Source organism: Aspergillus mulundensis, assembly GCF_003369625.1.
Source record: "Aspergillus mulundensis strain DSM 5745 chromosome Unknown scaffold_20, whole genome shotgun sequence".
Taxonomy (NCBI): domain Eukaryota; kingdom Fungi; phylum Ascomycota; class Eurotiomycetes; order Eurotiales; family Aspergillaceae; genus Aspergillus; species Aspergillus mulundensis.
In genome coordinates this window covers 179,869-192,396 of record NW_020797908.1, presented here as the reverse complement: position 1 = coordinate 192,396, position 12,528 = coordinate 179,869, and positions in this window count along the sequence as shown.

Sequence of the window (12,528 nt, the reverse complement as noted above, 5' to 3'; positions counted from 1 at the left end):
TATAATAAATAAAACCCCTTAAAAATTATTTTTTAATTTTAAGTTTTAAAGACTATAAAATTTTTTAAAGCGCGTATAGTTCTAGGATTTTTTAATATAAATTAATATTAAAAAAGCTTTAAAATATGCCTTGATAGTTATAAAATTAATATATAATAAAAATTATAAAGTTATAAAGCTTTAAAAAAATAATTTAACTTATTTATAATTTTATAAAAGTTATAGTATTTTAGTTACCCCCGCCTTTAAAAATATTTAATAAAAAATTTTTAATAGTATGCCGGTTCTTTTAAAGTCTTTAAGTAAATTAGTTATTTATTATATTTAATAAATTTCCCTTTTACCTAAAAAATTTATTTTATAATATTAATTACCTAACTTAAACTAGTACTAGTAAATCCTAACTTTTATAATAAATAGTACTATAAACCTCCTGCTGTAAAAAATAATTAATTCCCTAATAATATTAATTAATAAAAAGTTAAAAAAATCCTTGTAAAGCATATAGTTTAATATGGCTAATATAATACTTTAGTACTTTAATATCTTATAAAATAAAAAATATATAAACCTAAAAGTAATTAATAAAAGCCTGCTTAAAATCTTGCCAGTATTAAAAATTTTATTAATAATTTTAAAAAACTTTTTAATAAAAATTCTGGTGCCAAGAAACTTTACAATAATTGTAATAACTATAAACTTTATTACTTATTTTTACAGGGTACTATGCTTATCTTTATAGGGTACTTTATATTTTATATTTATTTTAATAAGCGCCTAACACTTTTTACCCTGCTTATAATATAATATAACCCCTTTTTACTTTTTATTTAATTTTAAAAACTTTTTTACTTTTTTTATATCTCTTTACTCCCTATCTTTTTTTTTCTTTTTTTTTTCTTTTTTTTTTTTCTGCTTTTCTGCTTTCCCATCCTCCAAAAAACTTTTTTTATTATATAAAAGTAGTTATAAAAATATTTTTAGTAATAAACCCTTTACCTAAATTAAGATTCCCCAGGAGGAACCTATTATTAAAACTAATTTAAAAAAATAAATATACTAAGTTAAGATATTAATTTAAATTAATAATAACTACTTTCATAACTAGTTAAATAATATTTTGCAGTCTAAATAATTCTTTATATTTATTTACTTATATTATTATATATTTATTAATAAAAACATGGAAATATTAATTAATCCCGCTTTAATTACGCCTATTTTTAATATACTAAATATTAATAAAATTACTAAGGTTTTAATAAGTATTTTTAATAATTACACCCCGCCTATATATAAATTAATAAAAATTAATTTTTAAGCTAGTAAAAATTATGTTTTAAAGCCTATTATACCCTAGCTAAAAAAATACTATTTAGTATATTATAACTAGTAATAATTAACCCCTTATTTTAAAAAAATATTAAGTAATATCCTAGCTTTATATAATTTAATAATAAAACTTATTATAAAAAGTTTTAAAAGCTAGCTAATAATACTTATTTAAAATATAGTAAAAAATACTTATTTTTTTTACTATTTTTAAATTAATTAATTGTAAATAAATATAAGTAAAAAAGCTTTAAAAATTTAAATTAATTATTAAATTTTATAAAAACCCTTTTACCCGCTGGCCTAAGGGTATATTTATAAAAAAAGTTATTATTTTAAGCTTTAAAAAACTTATTATTATTATAAATAAAATTATTTTTAATATAATGCATGCCCTTATTATTATTAACATAGCTTTTATAAAAAAGTTTTAAAATCTTATAAATAATATTAAGGCTTAAATAAAAGCTGCTAAAGTAATTAAGTTTTTTTTAAAAAAAAACATGGTAAGGGTGGAATAAAGCACTTTTATATAATATTTTTTAAATAGTTTTAATATTTTTAAGTATTTTATATTAAAATACTTATATAAATAGTTTATATAATACCTAAAGTAATAAATATAATAAAAAAATCTTAATTTTAATATTTTATTTTTATAATTTATAAATAACGCTGCTAATAATATTTTTATTTATAAAAGCTTTATAGGTAATCTAGGCTTTATATTAAATAAAATTAAGTAAAAAAACTAAAAAAAATAAAATACTAAAAAGAGCGCTATTTTTTTAATAAGGGGATTTTTATATTATTCCTTTTATTTATAGTTTTTTCTAACTACTTATATTAGCACTTAATTATTAGCATATATTTATATTACTTTTAAAATAGTCTAGAGGAATTAACTTACTACTATCTTGTTATATCGCCCCTCTGGGATGACACCTAGGATTTATAAGGTAAATTTAAAAAATAATAAAATAATAAATAAAATATTTAACTTATTATATAAGTAAAAAAAATAATAAAGGCCCTAGGTTACACCCTAATTAAGTTTTTAGTTTTTATAATATACTATATAATTATTAATCCTAAAATATTATAAAAAAAGTAAAAAAGTTATATTATTATAAACCTTTAGGCTATTAATAAAAAATTTAAGCTAAATATATACCTTATTTTAATATAATTTAATATATTAAAACTTATGCGTGGCTATTAGTTTATTATAATTATTAATATTTATAAATTTTTTTATTAATAATTAATAAAGCTTGTATACTAAAACCACTTAGTAATAATTACTTATTATAACTAAAAAATATTTTAAATTATTATTATAGGTTATATTAATTTTATTTTATATATTTAATAATAAATAAACTTATTCTTATATAAATACTAAGAATTTATAAAAGTATATATTAATAATATAATTATTACTTTATATATACTAAATAAGTATTTATAATATTTAAAGCTAATTTTTTAATATTTATAAAATATAAATATTAAGCTAAAGCCCACTAAGGCCTTTATAAAATTTTTATTAATTTATTTTTTTAAATAGCATGTTAACGCCCTAGGACTTATAATACTAATAAAAAAATTAAAAATTATTTTTATATTAAAATTTTTATAAACCCTAAAATAACTAAAATATTATATTAGTTTTATAAGCTAGTTTTACTTTTTAATTAAAAAGTATACTATTTATATTAAACCTTTATAAGCTAAAAAAACTACCTTACTTAAAAACGCCCCCTTAAAAAGTTAGGCTTATTAGGAGAATATTAAAACTATATTAGTAATAAAGCCTTTAAAATTTAAGTTAATTATTTTTTAAAATATATAAAATTAATTTAAATAACCTTAATTTTTATAATACTTTAACCCTTTTATAATATTATATATTAATTTAAATATATTTTATTATAAACATGGCATGCTAGTTTATTATTTACTTAATACTTATAATTATATAAATATTTTTTTGCCCTTATTTTATACGCGTGTATAATTAATAATATTTTTAAGTTATACCTTAACTAAGGCAAAGTAGTTTTATTAATTTATAAAACTTAAAGTTTTATACCTAGTTTAACCTTTATATAAAATTAGGTATATAATAAAGGCTATTTTATATATTATTATTTATATTAATTATGCTATAATAGTTAGCATATTTAAATAAATATTTTTTAATTTAGTTATCCTAAAAAATTATAATTTATATTTTATTAAAGTAAGTTATTATATATAATAATTTTAAAATATATATATTTTTTATAAACCTAGCCAGGATAATATTATACTAAATACCCTTTTATAATTATTATAAAAAAAAGGCTTACTTAATAAATAAACCCTAAATTTAAATATACTTTATACTATTTTTTTAATTTAAATATTTAAAAGGTTTAAAAAATATATATAACAGTAATACAAGAATAATTTTTAAGTATTTATAATTTTAATATTAATAAAAAAAAAATAAAAAATTAAGTGCTTTTTTATATTATATAAAATAACTTGCTTTTTATACTAAAAAATAATATATTTAAAAAACTAAATAGTAAGCTAGTTATATAAAAAAAGTTATAATTATATTTACTAAAATTTATATTTATAAATATTTTTAAAATAATTTATAATAAATATAATTATTAAAATATTAAGCTATGCTAAAAGGCTATAAAAGGCATGGTATTATATAAAAAATATAAATTATTAAAGTAATATATTATAAGGTACCTATTATACTTAAAAAATAAGGTTTAATACTACTAGCCTTATAATTTATTAGTATTAATTATTTTAATACTAGTTTTATTTAATATAATTACTATAAACTTTATAATAATATTTTTTAAATATTACTACGCTTTAAATAGCAAGCCTAAATTTTTTATAAATAATACTAATTTTAACATAGTATTAGTCCTAGTAAATAAATTTATAAAATATATAGGGATATTACCAGGGAAGATAATATTTATAGTATATAAATAAAAATATATATTAACTACCTATTTATAAAATATAAACTAGGGTATTTCACGCGCCTTTATTTTTAATAAAAATAAAAAGTTTTTTAATAAATTTTAAAAGGGCATGCTTAATAAACTTAAAACTTTTTAGTATTACTTAATAATAAGTTATTTATAAATTAATAATTAATTTAAAAAAATAATATAATATATTAAAATTATATTATATTATAATATAACTTAAAAATTATTATAGCTCTTGCTACTATTTTTAATTATTTTTATTATAAATTTTTTACTAAGTAGCTTAACTAAAATAACTTTTTATAAATTATTATTTAATATAAATATATAGTTATTTTAAAATTTATTATATAGTATATTTAAACAAGACTTTAGCACTTATTTTAATATTAAAAAAGTAATAAAATTTACTTTAATATATATAAAAAGTATATATAATAAAAAGCATAATTTTTTATTTTTTAAAGTAAATAACTAAGTATACCTAAGGCTATATAAAGGTTATTAATTACCTATTTTAAATAAAATTTTACTAAAGTTTTTAAAGTAACTTACTAGCCTATTTATTATAATTAAATATATAAAATAACTAGTATATTATTTTAGTAGTTTACCCTTAATATAAAAAATTTATTTAGTAGTTTTAATACCTTAGCTTAAGCTAGCTTTAAGTAATATTAATTTATAATATTAAAAATACCCTAAGCTACTAGTTATAATTAATAAAAAATTTATAAATATAAAAAATATATATAAAGTAAAAAAATTATTAAATAAATAAACTTATTAGTATAGTAGGCAAAAAACGCCTTTTATAAAATATTTTATTTATTAAAAGAAATATTTTATAAATAATAATTAGTAAGTAAGGCGTGATAATCTTAAATATAATAAGTTATTATTTAAGTTTAATAAAAACTATTTATTTAAGGTTACTAGGAATACAGCCTAGCGGGGAAGTTTTATACTTATTATACTTATTTTATTATATTTATTTTATTATATTTATCTTATTTAGTTATTAGTGCTTTATTTTATATTTTTTTTATTTTTATATTACTATACCACTTTTTTTAGATTTTTTATTTACCCTTTTTCTCTTTTTTTTTATAATATATCTTTTTAGTATTAAACTTAACCATATATTTTATATATTAAAAAAAAACTTTGCTATTTTTAAAAAGGACGCTTGCTAGCTACTTAAAAATTATTTTTATAAAACCTATTTTTAGGCCTTTACTATAATTAGTAGTTTACTTAAAATTTAATACACCTTTTAAGTTAGGCTTATTTATTATAATAAACTTTAAAACCTTTAGCATGGCCTTTATTAATATAAACTATAAAAAACCTAAAAAAAGTAAAAATATCTTATTATTTATAAAGCTTATTAAATAAAGGCATAAATAAAGCAAGGCTAAGTATAATATTAATAAAAAATATAAAGTTCTTTTATTTTACTTTTTTTATAATAATTTTTATAATATTAATATTATTATAATTAACTTATTAAACTTTACCTTGCCTGCTAGTTTACTAATAATACTTATTTAATAAATTATTAAAGCTTTAGGTATTAAAGTTAGCCGTGTACACCTAGATTTAAAATTATACTTAATAAATAAACTTAAAAAAGGCTTTTAAACCCATGGTAATATTAATACCACCCTTAAATAATAAAATAAGCCCTTTTTTTATAACTTGTATTACAAGGGTTTAAGTAATATAATAATAAAAAAAATAAAATTATTTTATATAATAATTATATAAATAAGTTAAATTAATTATAATTATTATACTAGCTAGCTAATAATTATAAATTATACTTTATTAAAAAAGTTAAAAAGTTTTTAAATAAAATAATTAACTTTTATATTAATATATATAAATAAAAGCTTAAATATTTATTTTTTTACTTTTTTAATAAGTATAAGAATTTACTACCTAAAAATTATAAAAAACTTATATTTAAAAACTAGTATATAAAGTAGGTTAATAAATAAAATATATTTAATTATAGCTTAAAACTTAATAATAATTATAAAAAAATATTTTATATTTTTAACTAATAAAAAATTATAATCTATAAGGGTAAAATAAACTAGCATGTTAAGTATATTTTTTTAAAAGCTTATAAATTAAAAAAAACAAGCTACTATATATAATAAAAATTTTTAAAAAAAATTAAGTAATTATAAAATATTATTATTCCTAGCCTTAATAAATAAATTAAAATATTAAAAGTAAAAGTGGCTAAAAAAAGCTAAAAAAAACAGGCTTGCTTTAAAAAAAATAAAGCTATTTTTAATAAATTTTATAAAATATTTACTTTTTTTAAAAATAATAAAAATAAGAATAAGTAACTAAATAAGTAAGAACTTTTATTAATTATTAACTACTATTTAAAAAATATAAAAACTTTTTTATAATAAGTAAAAAAAAAAAATAAATTAACTAGGTTAATTAAAATATAAAAGTTATATAGTTTACTACTAAATATTTTTACATAGTAATTTTTATTAATAATTTATTTAAATAATTTATAAACTAGCCCGTGAAATTACAAGAACTTTATAAATATTTAAAGTTTAAATTATAATAATACTATAATTTAAAGCACCCTTAGGGTAAGCTTTTTAAGTATTTAATTTATAAAATACCTAAATTTATAAATAAAAACTAGCTATTTAGTAAAAAAGGGCGTTATATACTAGTTTAAATAAAGCTTTACTTTTTTTTAAAAAATAATAATATTTTTAATAAACCTATTTAGGACTAGGGTTTGCCAGGTAAAGTAAAAAATATTTTAAAAAAATAAGGCTTTGCCTAGTTTATTTTACTTTATATATTTTTATTAAAATTACACCCTCTAGCGCTTTATATTTTTTTTACTTTTATATATAATTTTTATATTTTCTTATTTTTTGTTTTCGTGCTATTTATGTTTTTTTTTACACTTAGGCTTTATTATTTTTTGCTTAATAAAAATATTAACTTTTTATTTTTTAGGTACTATAACCTAGTTATATCCCTTATTCCTGTGGGACGGGTATTCTGCCTTTATTTACCGCCTATATATAGCGTACTCTAGTTAGCCTGAAGGTAGGAGATAAAGGAATCAATAACTTTCTAACTTGTCACGCTATACGCGGCTACATGTGTATATTAAAAAATACTTCTTATATTAAAGGTTTAAGGTTTTAAGGTAGTTATTTTAAAAAAGCTTAATATTTTTTTTTAGTATTAAATACGCTATAAAAGATATTTTTATAAGTTTTATTATTAACCTACCTTTATTAAAGTATAAAGGGCGCGTTTATAATATAATTTTAGTTATCATCCCAGAGGGGGCAATATAACAAGATAGTAGTAAGTTAATTCTTCTAAGTAAATATCTTAAAAGTAATATAAATATATGCTAATAACTAAGTGCTGATATAAGTAGGTAAAAAAATTATAAATATAAAAAAAATAAGAATATAATAAATCCCCCTATTAAAAATAATAATATTATTTTTAATACTTTAAGTTTTTTAATTTTTTCACTTAATTTTTTTTAATATAAAGCCTAGGTTACTTATATAACTTTTATAAATAAATATATTATTTATAGTGTTATTTATAAATTATAAAAAAATAATAAAGTAATAAAAGTTAGGATTTTTTTATTATATTTATTATATATTTTTATTAATAATTATTTTTAGGTATTATATAAATTATTTACATAAATACTTTAATATAAAATACTTAAAAATATTAAAATTATTTAATAATATTATATAAAAGTGCTTTGTCCCGCGCTTGCTATATTTTTATTAAAAAACTTAATTATTTTAGTAGCCTTTGTTTAGGCTTTAATATTATTTATTAAATTTTTAAATTCTTTTTATATAAGGGTTATATTTATAATAATAAGCATGTGTATTATATTAAAAATAATTTTATTTATAATAATAATTAATTTATTAAAGCCTAGGGTAGTAACTTTTTTTATAAATATATTTTTAGGCTAGTAAGTAAAAAGGTTTTTATAAAGTTTAATAATTAATTTAAATTTTTAAAGCTTTTTTACTTATATTTATTTTTAGTTAATTAGTTTTAAAGTAGTAAAAAAAAGGTATTTTTTACTATATTTTAAATAAGTATTATTAGCTAGCTTTTAAAACTTTTTATAATAAGCTTTATTATTAAACTATATAAAACTAAAATACCACTTAATATTTTTTTAAAATAAGTATTTAATTATTACTAGTTATAATATATTAAATAGTATTTTTTTAGCTAGGGTATAATAGGCTTTAAAATATTATTTTTACTAGCTTAAAAATTAATTTTTATTAATTTATATATAGGCAGGGTGTAATTATTAAAAATATTAATTAAAATTTTTATAATTTTATTAATATTTAAAGTACTAAAAATTAGCCTAACTAGCGTAGAATTAATTAATATTTTTATTTTTTTTTTAATAATAAAGGCGCGATAACATAGGTGTATAAATATAAATAATTATTTAAATTATAAAATATTATTAAGTTTATTTTAAAAATATTTATTATTAATTTAAATTAATATTTTAACCTTATATACATGTTTCTTAAAGTTAGTTTTTATAATTAACTTTTTTAAAAAATTTTAATTTATATAGCGGGCTTGTTACCTAAAATATTTTTATAATTATTTTTTTAACCTAGTTTAACTAAAGTAAATTATTAGCCATGCCCTTGGACTAAGTAATAATATTATTATTATTTATTATTTTAAGTTACTTAATATAAGCCTTAAAATAATTTATAATTTTTTTTTAATTTATAGTAAAAAGGGCTTTATTATTTTTAAAAAACTTAATTTATTACTTAAGTTTATAAATAATTTTTTAGGTTTTTATTTTTTTTTTATTTAAAATATTATTTAAATTAAATAAACTAGCTGCGGAACTTTTGTTAGCTATATTAATTATAAAAATTAAGTTAAAATAAACATAAAAAGTTAAAAAAATAAAGTAAGGCTAAATAGAAAAATAAAAAAATAAAAAAAGGTTTTTAAAAGAAAATATAGCTTAAAATAGAACGGCTTTATATAAGGCCAAAAATAAAAAAAGATAGTTTTAAAAAAAAAGTTTTTTAAGAAAAAAGTAAAGTAAGGTAGGTTTAAAAAGAAAGAAGTTTTTTAAAAAAAAAAGTTTTAAAATAAAGAAGTTCTAGAGAGGGAAAAAGGTAAAGTAAGAAAAAAATAGTTTTAAAAAAAAAGTTTAAAAGAAAAGTAAAGAAGTTCTGGAAAGAAAAAGAGTTTTAAAATAAAAAAGTTTTAAAAAGAAAGAAAGGTAAAGTAAGAAAAAAATAGTATTATAATATAAAAAAAAAAACTTTTAAAAAACTTGTGTTATGTTAAATGCCGGGTAAGGAATATTAAAATCTTAATAAAATAAATATAAAATATAAAGAAATAAAAATACCCCTTAAAAATATTTATAAAAAATAAAAGAAATAAATAAAAAAATAAAATAAAAAAAGTTAAAAATAAGCAAGGGTAAAGCAAAAAAAGGTAAGAATAAGTAAGGTAAAAAAAACTTATAAAAATAAAAAACTTATAAAAATAAAAAAAAATAAAAAGCTAAATATATTTTTTAGTAGCTGCTCCGGCCGCAGCGTTCTTAAAAATTTTAATAAGTTTTTTAAAATTAGTAAGGTTTTATAAGGGCTTTTACTAGTTACTTTTAAGGCTATAACCTTTTTATTTTACTAAATATTAAGTTATTAATATAATATATTAATTATATAGTATTATGCGTTTTACTAAAATTTTATTAACTTTTTAATAATTAATATTTTTAAGAAATTAATTATTTTTTATTATAGGTGGTTTACAGTATTATTAGCTAAAAAAATTAGGGTATATTAGTTTAAGCTATGTAATTAATATAATAAAATAAATTTTTTAGATAGAAAAATTTATTAAATAAAATAAATATTTAATTTATTTTGATACTTTAAAAAAACCGGCATACTACTAAAAACTTTATTAAATATTTTTAAAGGCGGGTAACTAGGATATTATAACCTTTATAAAGTTATAAATAAGTTAAATTATTTTTTTAAAGCTTTATAACTTTATAATTTTTATTATATATTAATTTTATAGTTATTAAAACATACTTTAAAGCTTTTTTAATATTAATATATACTAAAAAATCCTGGGATTATACATGCTTTAAAAAATTTTATAATTTTTAAAACTTAAAGCTAAAAAAATAATTTTTAAGGGGTTTTATTTATTACATTATTTATAAAATTATTAATAATAATAGTAATTATAAAAAATATTTTAAGTTATATAAAGTTTAAATACTAGGTTATATTATATTTTAATATAATTTTAATTATTTAAATAATTTTTTTTATTTAACTATTAGTTTACGGGTGGAATATAATTAAATATAATTAATAAGTATTTATTACCTTTAACATGCCTTTTTAAAAGGCGCTAAAAAATTATGCATCTTTATTAAAAATAAAATTTTTTAGTATTAATTAATTTTATGCCTTATTTATAGGCTTTTTAAGTAAAAATTCCAGGTATTAAGCTAATTTTTTTAAAGTATTTATTATAAATAATAAAAACTTAATTAAACCCTTTTAATATTAATAACAAGTATATAATAAAATTAACTATTATAGTATAAAAAACTAAGTAAAAAAGTAATTAATTATAAGTTTTTATATAAATAATAATAGTATATTTTATTTTTTAAATAAATAAAATAATATACTATATACTTTTATAATAAAAAATAGCTTTTATAATTTATAAAATTATATATATTTTTAAGTACTTATTTAATTTTTAATAACTATTATTATTATAAGTTAAAAAAATTCTTAAATAAAGATTTAGGTAGGTAAAGCTAAAATTTATTTTTAAAAAAATATTTTAGTATTAATATTACCACGGGTAAGCAAAGTAAAATATATAAAAGTATTTTTATATAAGTATATTTATTACTTAAGTATATATAATAAATTATTTTATTTATAATAAAAAAGCATTATAAGATTTAAAAGTTTTTTTAACTTTTATAATATTTTAAAAATTAGGCTTGCGCAGGTATTATTTATATATATATTTTTAATATATTATTTAAATTTATTTAATAAAATAATAAAAAAATAATAAAAGTATATAATTTATTTATTTATAAGTAATTAAAATTAAATTTATTATAAGGCTGTGTAGGGAGTTTTTTTAAGGTAAAAAAATATTTATAATAATATTTATTTTTTTAGGATAATAAAACACCTTAAGCCTAAATTATTAAATATATTAAAAAATATAAATAAGTTTTTTATTTATTTTTTTAAAAAAACTATTATTATAAATTTTTAGGTTATAATATTAAGATTTAATTTATAATTTATATATATAATAATAAAAAGCTTTATAAACTTAATTATATAATATATTTTATGTATTACCTAAATTAAATATAAAACTTTTATTTTTATAAGCTAATAATTACTTTTTATTATTATAAGTGCCTAGCTTAAAAATAGCATAAAATATACTATAATTTTTAGTAAGGGTTTAAATATATTTTTATAAATATAATTATTATAAAGGTAATATACTATAGCGCCGTGGCTATTTTTAAAAAAATTAAAATTTATATATGATTATTAATATTTTTTAAAATAAGCTAGAAATATAAGGGATTTAAAAGCCTTTTTAAATATATAAAAGACTTTTATATTATTACTAAATTATTTAATTAAGGCTTTTATAAAATATACTTTTTTAGCTAGGCCTTTAAAAAAACCTTTTTAAAATAAGGTAATTTTAATAGCTTAAAAAAGTAATAATCTTGCTATAATTTTTAATATAGTTATAAAATTATTTAGTAACTTTAAAAAAGGTTTTAAGTTTTAAAAACATTTTTAAAAAAGTAAATATTATTACCGCTGCTAGTTTCTTATTGCCAGCTCCGCGCCTTTGAGCGTTCTCCTTGTTCTCCCGTCTCGCACCTTGAATTGCCAGCTCCGCGCCTTTAAGCATTCTCCTTATTTTCCTATTTTGCACCTTAAATTGCCAGCTCCGCGCCTTTAAGTATTTTTTTTATTTTTTTATCTTGCACCTTAAATTACTAGCTTCGCGCCTTTAAGTATTTTTTTTATTTTTTTATTTT